We start from the raw sequence: 9,099 nt of genomic DNA, 5'->3' as shown, positions 1-9,099 counted from the left end.
TATATATATATATATATGAATAAATGTTGGTAAGAGTAGAAAAATTCGAAGTTTGTCGCAGACAGATATAGGAACGAGTGTGAGTTTTCTTTGACTAATTAAGTGCAGAGGAATCAAATGTGTAGTAGTTTTGGGTGATGGTGATCATGAATAGCAATTACCGGCATTAGTGCTGCAGGGATATTATAACTCGAAATCTCTATCCTGCACCTAATTTTGTGAATATAAATGAAAAGCAGTTTAATTTCATGACCACGTTTTTCTTCTTTGGTATGAGTGAGAGATAGGTGACAGTAGTTGAGGGATCGGCATTGCAAGTTTACACGTGGACAGAATGTATGCTTCCCTCTTTTTTGGGTCAAAATCGAAATACTTCCTTCCACGATGACATTGGTCGCCTTGTTATTTGCTCCGTATGTGATTTGGACTTTTTAAGACTCCTCGTTCCCAACATCTGTAACTCATTCACGACTTTCATTTCTTTACCTTCATCCCCACTCATTGCGCATAGTTGATCAGGATCTATTCTTTTTTAAATCTAAACTCCTAACCCTCTGCTTCACATGGTACCTTACTCTATTAACTTGTAGTTCAATCATGTGGTGAGTAATGTTTGACTAGTAATTAATTCAGTATTTTTCTAATTTGAGGACAATTGACTCGTCTATAAATTTAGTTTATTAATCACTTGAATTAGATTATTTATTATATAATTTGGCATCTTTATGGATTTTTCAATTGAATTTTATTATATAATTTGGCATTTATTAAAACATATATATTTTTTTATATAAATTTTATCAATTATTTATTGTCAAATCATAAACATAATAAGTTCCATTCTAACTAACAGTTTAAAAATTACAATTTTTTAAATGACGTGGCAATATTGGAAAATAATAACTCAGATAAGAAATTTTACAGTCACATCGCATGAAAGTAATTAAGCTTTTAGAAACCGTCCACATAGCCTAAGGTTCAGTAAGCTTTCTTATTCTTTTTGAAAAACAGGTCGATAATGAGAACTTCATTCTCAAATTCTTTAATAGTAGCTAAATAAATTTGCTTAAAAAACAGCAGTTAACAAAATATGAAAATCGAATAAACCATTCTATTTTCTCCTCTTTGAATCTATTTTATAAGTTGTTTGCTTTTAAATTTTAGTTTGGCCTAAAGAAGTTTGTGTATTATCCCTGCCAATGCAAAACCAAACAGTGTCTCGTGTGATACTATATTAGCTAGAAACCAAGGCAGCTACCAGGCTGCGTCAACGTTTGAGGCAGTGAGTTTCATATCCAGAGAGAATCTAATCTTTGACCCTAATTGCGGAGGTTTGGTGAGTTTTGTAAATTGTCTGTAACTTTTGGACACATTCTTTGACATTGCTCACTGAAAAATGTAACTCATAAATTGATTTTTAATGTAAAGGTTATATTTACTGTGTGGAATAGTTTTTGTAATAGTCCAAACTGGACTGTTGTGTTGTGTCCTCAGTTAGTCTTGTGTGAGGGAATCATTTCCCTAATTGCAATTGCTGCTAAAAGATACAAAACTCAACGTGCACGACTTTATGCACAATAATTTGAAGATTGAGAATGCAAGCCATTGGATATAAATAAATATAATAAATACCACCAAATCATGTTTATAATTGGGATCCAAGTTTAAGATATACCACTACCACTACTACTACTAATACAGTTTATCGGTATACCTTTAACTCTCATATTGATTTAACATACAACTTTTCGTTATATTATTCTATGTCTTGTTATTTAACTTTCCTTCATCCAGCTCAAATCACATAGAAAAACAAAATTTTATCATTTTTTCTGGAATGGAAGCTACACCGATGTTCTCTTTAATAATTGTAGTTTTAACTTTATCATGTTTTTTTGACTATTTATTTATCTTGACATTCTCATATCCGCGAATTTCGTTTTATTTTTTAATAACACCCAACATTCAATTTCATGCATCATTGTATGTCTTATACTTGAATACAAATTTTCTCTTGGATCCTTTTAATTTATTTATTTTTATAAAAATCTCTTGGATCTTGAGACTTGAATAACTCCCTGCAGCTTGGATCTTGGTTGGCTTATAACTCCAAGGATTAATTCGGTGATATCCTTAATTCTTGACCATCTCAATAATGAAATAATAAATAATTTTTATATTTCTAATGATCTAAATTATACATAAATGTGTTGATATATAGTAATTATAAACACGAAGGCATTAAACATAAATGTATAAAAACAAACATAATTGTATCCACAAGTGTGTCACACCATGTATATTTATGATAAGCAAGCAATCTACAAATTACTTACACTGGGAATTCCATAGTCTGGAGATTCATCAATATGTATAATCAAGGGGCAAAAAAGATCCATGCAATCTGAAGAATTAAATATCTAGTGGAAAAACATTTGTAAAAGAAAAAAGAATGAAAAGAAAAAAAGAATTTAATGTCCAGGGCCTTTTTTGCTGGGTCCAGAAGCTAATATAAAAGCCATGCTGTGCTTTGAATCACGATTTCTGGAATTGTTAGAAGAAACAAAAGATGTCACCCCATCTACACGTTTGGATTGAAGAACTCTGCTATGAACAAAACAGAGTTGTGATGATGACATCACAACCATCATGATAACCAAAACAATCATTAGACTTTTCTTCATTGCAAACTTTTGTTTCCAATTCCTTTCACAATATTCCTTAAGCCTTTTGATGTATATTTTTATTTCAAGAAGTTATATTTATTTTGGGATAAACGAGGAGCCACTATAGTTGGTTTATATACAAAATAATTGGTATGAGGACGGTGAAGAGCTTTCCAAGTGGGCCCTTTAAAAGCTGAATGTTGATTTGACTTTAAGTGCTTCTTTGGAGTAATATGATTTGAAGAATTTGTGTTATATACCGGCCTTATAATCGATGTTTTCTCACTTGGGTATTTTCTTGTTTTGAAATTGTTGACTTTAACATATAGTACAATTCAAAAGCGAGTATAACACATGGTGTATAGATTATATATAGTCCATCTTGATGTTGCTACTCGTGAAAGGATAATTAATTTTTAAATATTTTGACAACGAAATAATGCAAAAGGGAGTTGGTGAAGTCTCTGAAAAGCTTTATTTTATGGGTGTGCTTTTGCATGTCATGTCGTTCAACATATCAATTTCACACGCTTTGTTCGATTAGACTAGATCTTTGAGTTTGCAAATCGGTTAATTCTATATTTCATTTAGAGTCACTTATTCTCTCATTTAATAATGTTCTTAAAAATCTTTAGTATGTGTTGAAGTTAATCAATTTAAAATTATAAAATACATTTTTGAGGTGAGAGAAGAATACACCTTAATTCATTTAATAAGATTCGGAATTTGGATGATAAATATCTCTACATCTAAATTTTGTAAGGTTGATTTTTCGAAAGTAGAACAAGGACCCTTTCTTTAGGGAAATGGATTTTTTTTTTCTCATGTTTCTCCCGTGGAAAAAACACGATCCTAATGTGACCGGAGACAATCATTCTCTTTTTAGAGTCAAAGACGGTGCGTAGGACAGTAGCTCATGCCAATGATGGAAATATTGCACGCTTATAGACAAATGCAATACTGAATGTATTGCATTTGACATCTATGTATCCTTGATCGGTGAAATCAAATTTAGTTTTAAAATAGCAAATTTCCATTTTTATCTTATTTGTTTGATTGTTTGATGTCTTTCTAGCTAGCTGCTTAATAGGTGTTGTTTAGTTATATCAATTTGCTTAGATACAAGATTTTCCATCGAGCAGTAATATTTTGAAGGGTTAGATAAACTTTTATTTTATATAAAATTTAACTTTATAATTTTAATCCATATAAAATAAAAATATAACTTTTAGTTTTTACAAAATCACCATGCATGTAATTTTTGTTTTTTTGTTAAATTAACACATATTTTTAATAAATTTATTAAAGTATATTTATAATAACATAAAAAGTTTTACAATAAAGATAAAAAAAATTCTTCAACAAAAAAGACGTTAAAATTCGACTTTTAAATTTATATTTTCATTACTTTTATCTTTAATTTTTTAGATATAAAAAACTTTATATTTAATTCATTTTAAGTTAAAAAAATCTAAATTTTTTATAATAAACTTTTTATAATATTTTAAACATCCTTATAAAAAATAATTAAAAATATTTTGAAATTCAATTTAACATGTTTCATTTTACTAGAGGCTAAACCTGTTTGTTTGACAAAAAAAATTGGAACTAATAATTGTATTTTTATTTTATAAAAACTAAAACTAAAAACTTAAAATTTTATAAAGAATAAAAGCATATTCAACCCTATTTTAAAAGAGGCAATAATTTGTAGTGTAGTTTGCCTAACACCAAAAGCAAGAAAGGACTAAAGATTTGGGTATTTGACTTTCACATCATTATTTCTTATTTATTATGAATGAATATAAGTCTTTTTTCTTTGTTTGAGAAAATAACTTTTATTCAAATGCTAATATGAGAATAGCTCAATCAAAATGGTTATGGATTGAGACATTTTATCCATATTTTAAGATGAACTAAAAAGTAAAAGACATGATGCATATAGATATTGCAAAAAATAAATAAGAAATTACTTAATTAAAAAAAAACTTAATTCTAACAATCTAACTAATTTCTTCTACATATAGTCCACATTAAAAAATAATGCAAGATCTGATCTTTAATCTCATACATCTTTGGAAAAAAATATTTTTTACTGTCTGCTCATATCGACTATAGATTTATAGTGATTCAACCACGTGTTAATGAGTCATTTGTATTACGACCGTTATAATGTTGAATTTAGTGATAGCTTTGATAAACCTCTTATTTAAAATAAAGTATCAAATAAATAAATCATTCTCAAACATTTCAACAAACACAAGAAGTACAAACTTGAAACAAACTAAAATTCAACAACAAGACAAAAAACAAAAACATGACAATAAGACGAAAAACAACATAACATTCCACATGAACAATGAAATCACAAAATAAAACTAAAAAAAAAAAAAACAAAATCTATATGAAAACCACTTATTTTAATGAAAATAGATAATAAAATAATTTGAAAATGTGATTCTAGAACAAAAATGACCATAAACCACCTCTCCAAGGCTTTGATATGGTGCGAGAGAAGAACAAATGAAGTGCCACACTTCTGTTATTTGGTTATGTTGAAAAATTGAGAAGAGAGACCAAATTATTGTGGGTCCCACATGTTTTATCTTCTCCCGAACATTGTGAAGAAAAAGGAGAGAAAGGCTCAACCTTTTTGTTTTTTTTCCTTCCTAATTTATCTTATTTTTTATTGTTTTTAGTTTAAGGATATTTGTTTTTTTATTTTATTTTAAATTAAGCGCATTTCTCTCTTCTCTATTTTTTTCTTTTATACCAATCAATACCTCAAATCTTTCATATTTCTTGTCTATATCTCTTTTTTCACAATCTCTCTCACCTATTTCACTCTCTCTCTCTACAACAAATCAAACTCTAATGGATGAAGTAGAAGAAAGAACTTAGTTTTAGTTTTGAGGGGGAGAAAAGCGACGATATAATCTTATGTTATTATGAATATAAGTTTGATATTTGGAGTGTGAAAAAAAAAATTACCATAAATCAATGAGTGGTGGTACAAATATAGCTCTAATTTTTTTACACTAATGTTATTATGAATATAAGTTTGATATTTGGAGTGTGAAAAAAAAAATCACCATAAATCAAAGAATGGTCGTATAAATATAGTTCTATTTTTTTTACACTAATTCCATATCTTATTTTATCTTTATCTCTTTTTATATCATATCATCAACATATTACATTGTACTCTCTCTCTATCTGAAGATAGTTTTATTATATCTAAATTCTCTAAGTTTAAAATAGTTTCATTCCAAAATAAAGTACAATAATTTAGATATTTATTCTATTATTTATTTAACTTATCCACCATTAATTAATGTTGATCTGTATTCTTTTTTTGAGATATAATGTTAATGTGGACATATTATATTACGACACAATTTTATTAAGGAGGAACACTCACGGGGAGTTGAGGTTTATATAGATCAATAACAAATTTATCTTGCGTTTGATTTTAGCAAAATATGATTACATTACATGAAATTTTTAATAAAATCTTATTTTTTTATTAGCTGAAGAGGATGGAGAAGAGTTAAAAACAGTGCCGCAAAACTTGAAAAAGCTGCTGCTATTTTATTCCGTTTGCAATGATCAAAATTGGTGCAAGAATAAAGCCACCTATAATCCTATTGTTTAACAACAGAGCAATCTTATATTTGTTTTATTAATCATGTTATGAACACTATCACTTAACGATTGACATGATGAATAAATATACTGCGCCGAATTTATCCTTAATTAGATCGTACATTTGATTAATTAATCGTTGTTTATGAACAATCAATATTCAGCTTCTGTCTCTATATATGACTTTTGAGACACTCAAAATTACACAGTTCAGTAGCAATAGTATATACCCTTCACGTTACAAAAAAGTCGCTTAATGTTGTATTTTATTTTTTTCCACAACTGTGCAATAGCATGAGATTTTACTGCTTTAGTTATTATATCTAGAATGCAAGTCTATCAACTTATATAAGACCAAATCAAATTATGATTTTGTACGGAACCATATTGGTTTATTTAAATTTAAATTTGGCAACATATGGATGCGGAGATTATAAAGATTAGAGATAATCGCGGAACAACTTCAACATATATTCATTCAATAATTTTTGTAAATTTCTGTTATTTCAACATTAAATTATAAACACGTTGTGTCACATTTTATAGGTTTATCTCTGTATTTTTGTACCGTTTACACTTACGCGTATATAAAAATGTCATTTAGCTACGTAAATAAATTTGTTAGTGAGACTTTAAGTTTTCTCTATTTACAAATTTAATTATGTCACTAAGTTTTATTGGATGATGAATTAATTACTTAGATTTATTTTATATTTAAAAAGTTGTGGATAATTTATTTATCATTCAATAAAAATTAATGACGTACGTAAGTATGTAAATGATAGTTTCAAGCTTTCCTTGTGTCTATGACACCATGTGAACATATTCAACATTATTATAAATCATATTCTAAGTTATACGAGCCATGAGGCTGGGAATCAAGTTGATAAAATGTCAACCACAATATATGATTCTTGTACGCGTGATTAACTAAAATCATTATATGTAGGCAAAAAGAATGTTGCATATTTCAAATTGCTGCGAATATTTCACTCTCGTGAGCTTCCTTTGGTCACATTTCACACACTAACAGAAACCACAACAAAGAATGAAGTACCAAATTTAAATATTATTAGAAAAACTTTTCCATCATTCCATATTCATATTTTAATATTAAACCAAATATTTAATTAAATTCGACTGGCGGGAAGAATTTGTTCTCTTTCCATATAATTGAGACATTAACAACCCGTGGAAGTCATATGATATACCTAACCAGAATCACTAAATCATTTTATTAATTATTATGTTTGAGCTAAATATCGATGAATTGGAACATTCAAGTTCAAATGTAAGAGAAAGAAAAAAAATACTAATATAACAATTAGCTATAACTTTTTCCGTTTAAAAAAAACTTTATTAATTATTATTAGTATCATCTACACACACAAAATATAAGAGATATAAAATACTATTACGTCATCTATACACTCTCACGTTGTGTCCTTTATATATTTTATAGTCCTAATTTTCAGCCAAGATAGGACAACTCAACAAGAATAAAATAATTAACTCGTAAAACACATTATGTTTGAAACCGCACCACATGCATATATATATAAAGCGTTGTGCCAAACCTAAAGGAACTAGAAAAAGCAAACTTAATAGAAGCAAATCGATCTAGAGATGAAATGTAGAAGTATGATATTGTTCATCCAGCATCATGTTCTCTGAATAATTATTTTGGTAATTATGATCTTATTTTGCTTCTCATTAATATTGTGTGTGGAAGGCTCGAAGCCAATGCCGCATCAACATTCCTTCCCCCTCAATCGCTTCTTGATGGCTCAAGCGTACACTGGTCCAAGCCGAAGAGGAAGGGGTCACAAACTAATTTCATAATTACCACTTCAAAATATAATATAAAAATATATGATAAAGAGATAATCTATCTATTTCATTATTCCATTTTATTATTTTCTCAAGAGCTTTGTATGTACACTTGTTCATTAGTTAGCTCACTATGCTGATCATGAACTATATATACTGTCACGACGCAAGACTATCAAGCTCAAGAAGATCAAAGATTTAGGCTAAAATTAAGTGACTTTAGGACTAATATAGTTTATCCAAGGGATCTCCAATGTCTTAACCCACTTGAGCTTAAATCTAATCTTTTTATACTCATCTTGGGTCATATTTATATTGCTTCACATTTGTTATATATCCATAGTAACCATTTGTTAAATCATGATTTGAAAATACTAGAGAATTATATGTTGGTAAGTTTTTATTAGTAGTTTATATTTATATGCAAAGTGGATTGCATGCCCTTATATTTTTTGTGTCTTGTATTTTCATTGAGAGTTTATTTATCAAAATACAATACCAAGTTTTAAGCCAAAAAAAAAAGTACGTAGAATAGATCAGAAAAATTAGAGACAAAAAAATGGGATGTACTCACTCGTCTACACCTAGTGTGATGTTTAGAAGACATGGACAAGTTTGACTGTATTCCACTTCTAGAAAACAAAGTGATATTGGGCCGAGCCAAGTCCAGGAGGCCACAATTGCAAGGTCCATTAAAATAAGGAAAGAATTTGAGAAAATTGAAATGGGGTTTCTTCTCTAATCTTAATCTCTCTAATGTTCTTAAATACAAAAAAAATAGGACGTGTAAAATACAGTTAATTTAGACAAAATTTAAGAATTTTTGAAAAAACTTTAAATAAAAAAGTATGTTTTCAAATAAATAAAAAACCCACCAAATAAAAATTCAAATATAAACGAGCTTTTGACCAAAAAAAAAAAAAAAAAAAAAAAAAGAATGAGAAAGGCAGGATTTTTT

This window comes from Cicer arietinum, chromosome 5 (assembly GCF_000331145.2).
Source record: "Cicer arietinum cultivar CDC Frontier isolate Library 1 chromosome 5, Cicar.CDCFrontier_v2.0, whole genome shotgun sequence".
Classification (NCBI taxonomy): domain Eukaryota; kingdom Viridiplantae; phylum Streptophyta; class Magnoliopsida; order Fabales; family Fabaceae; genus Cicer; species Cicer arietinum.
The sequence above is the reverse complement of the archived record's forward strand: the minus strand, read 5'-3'. Positions refer to the sequence as shown.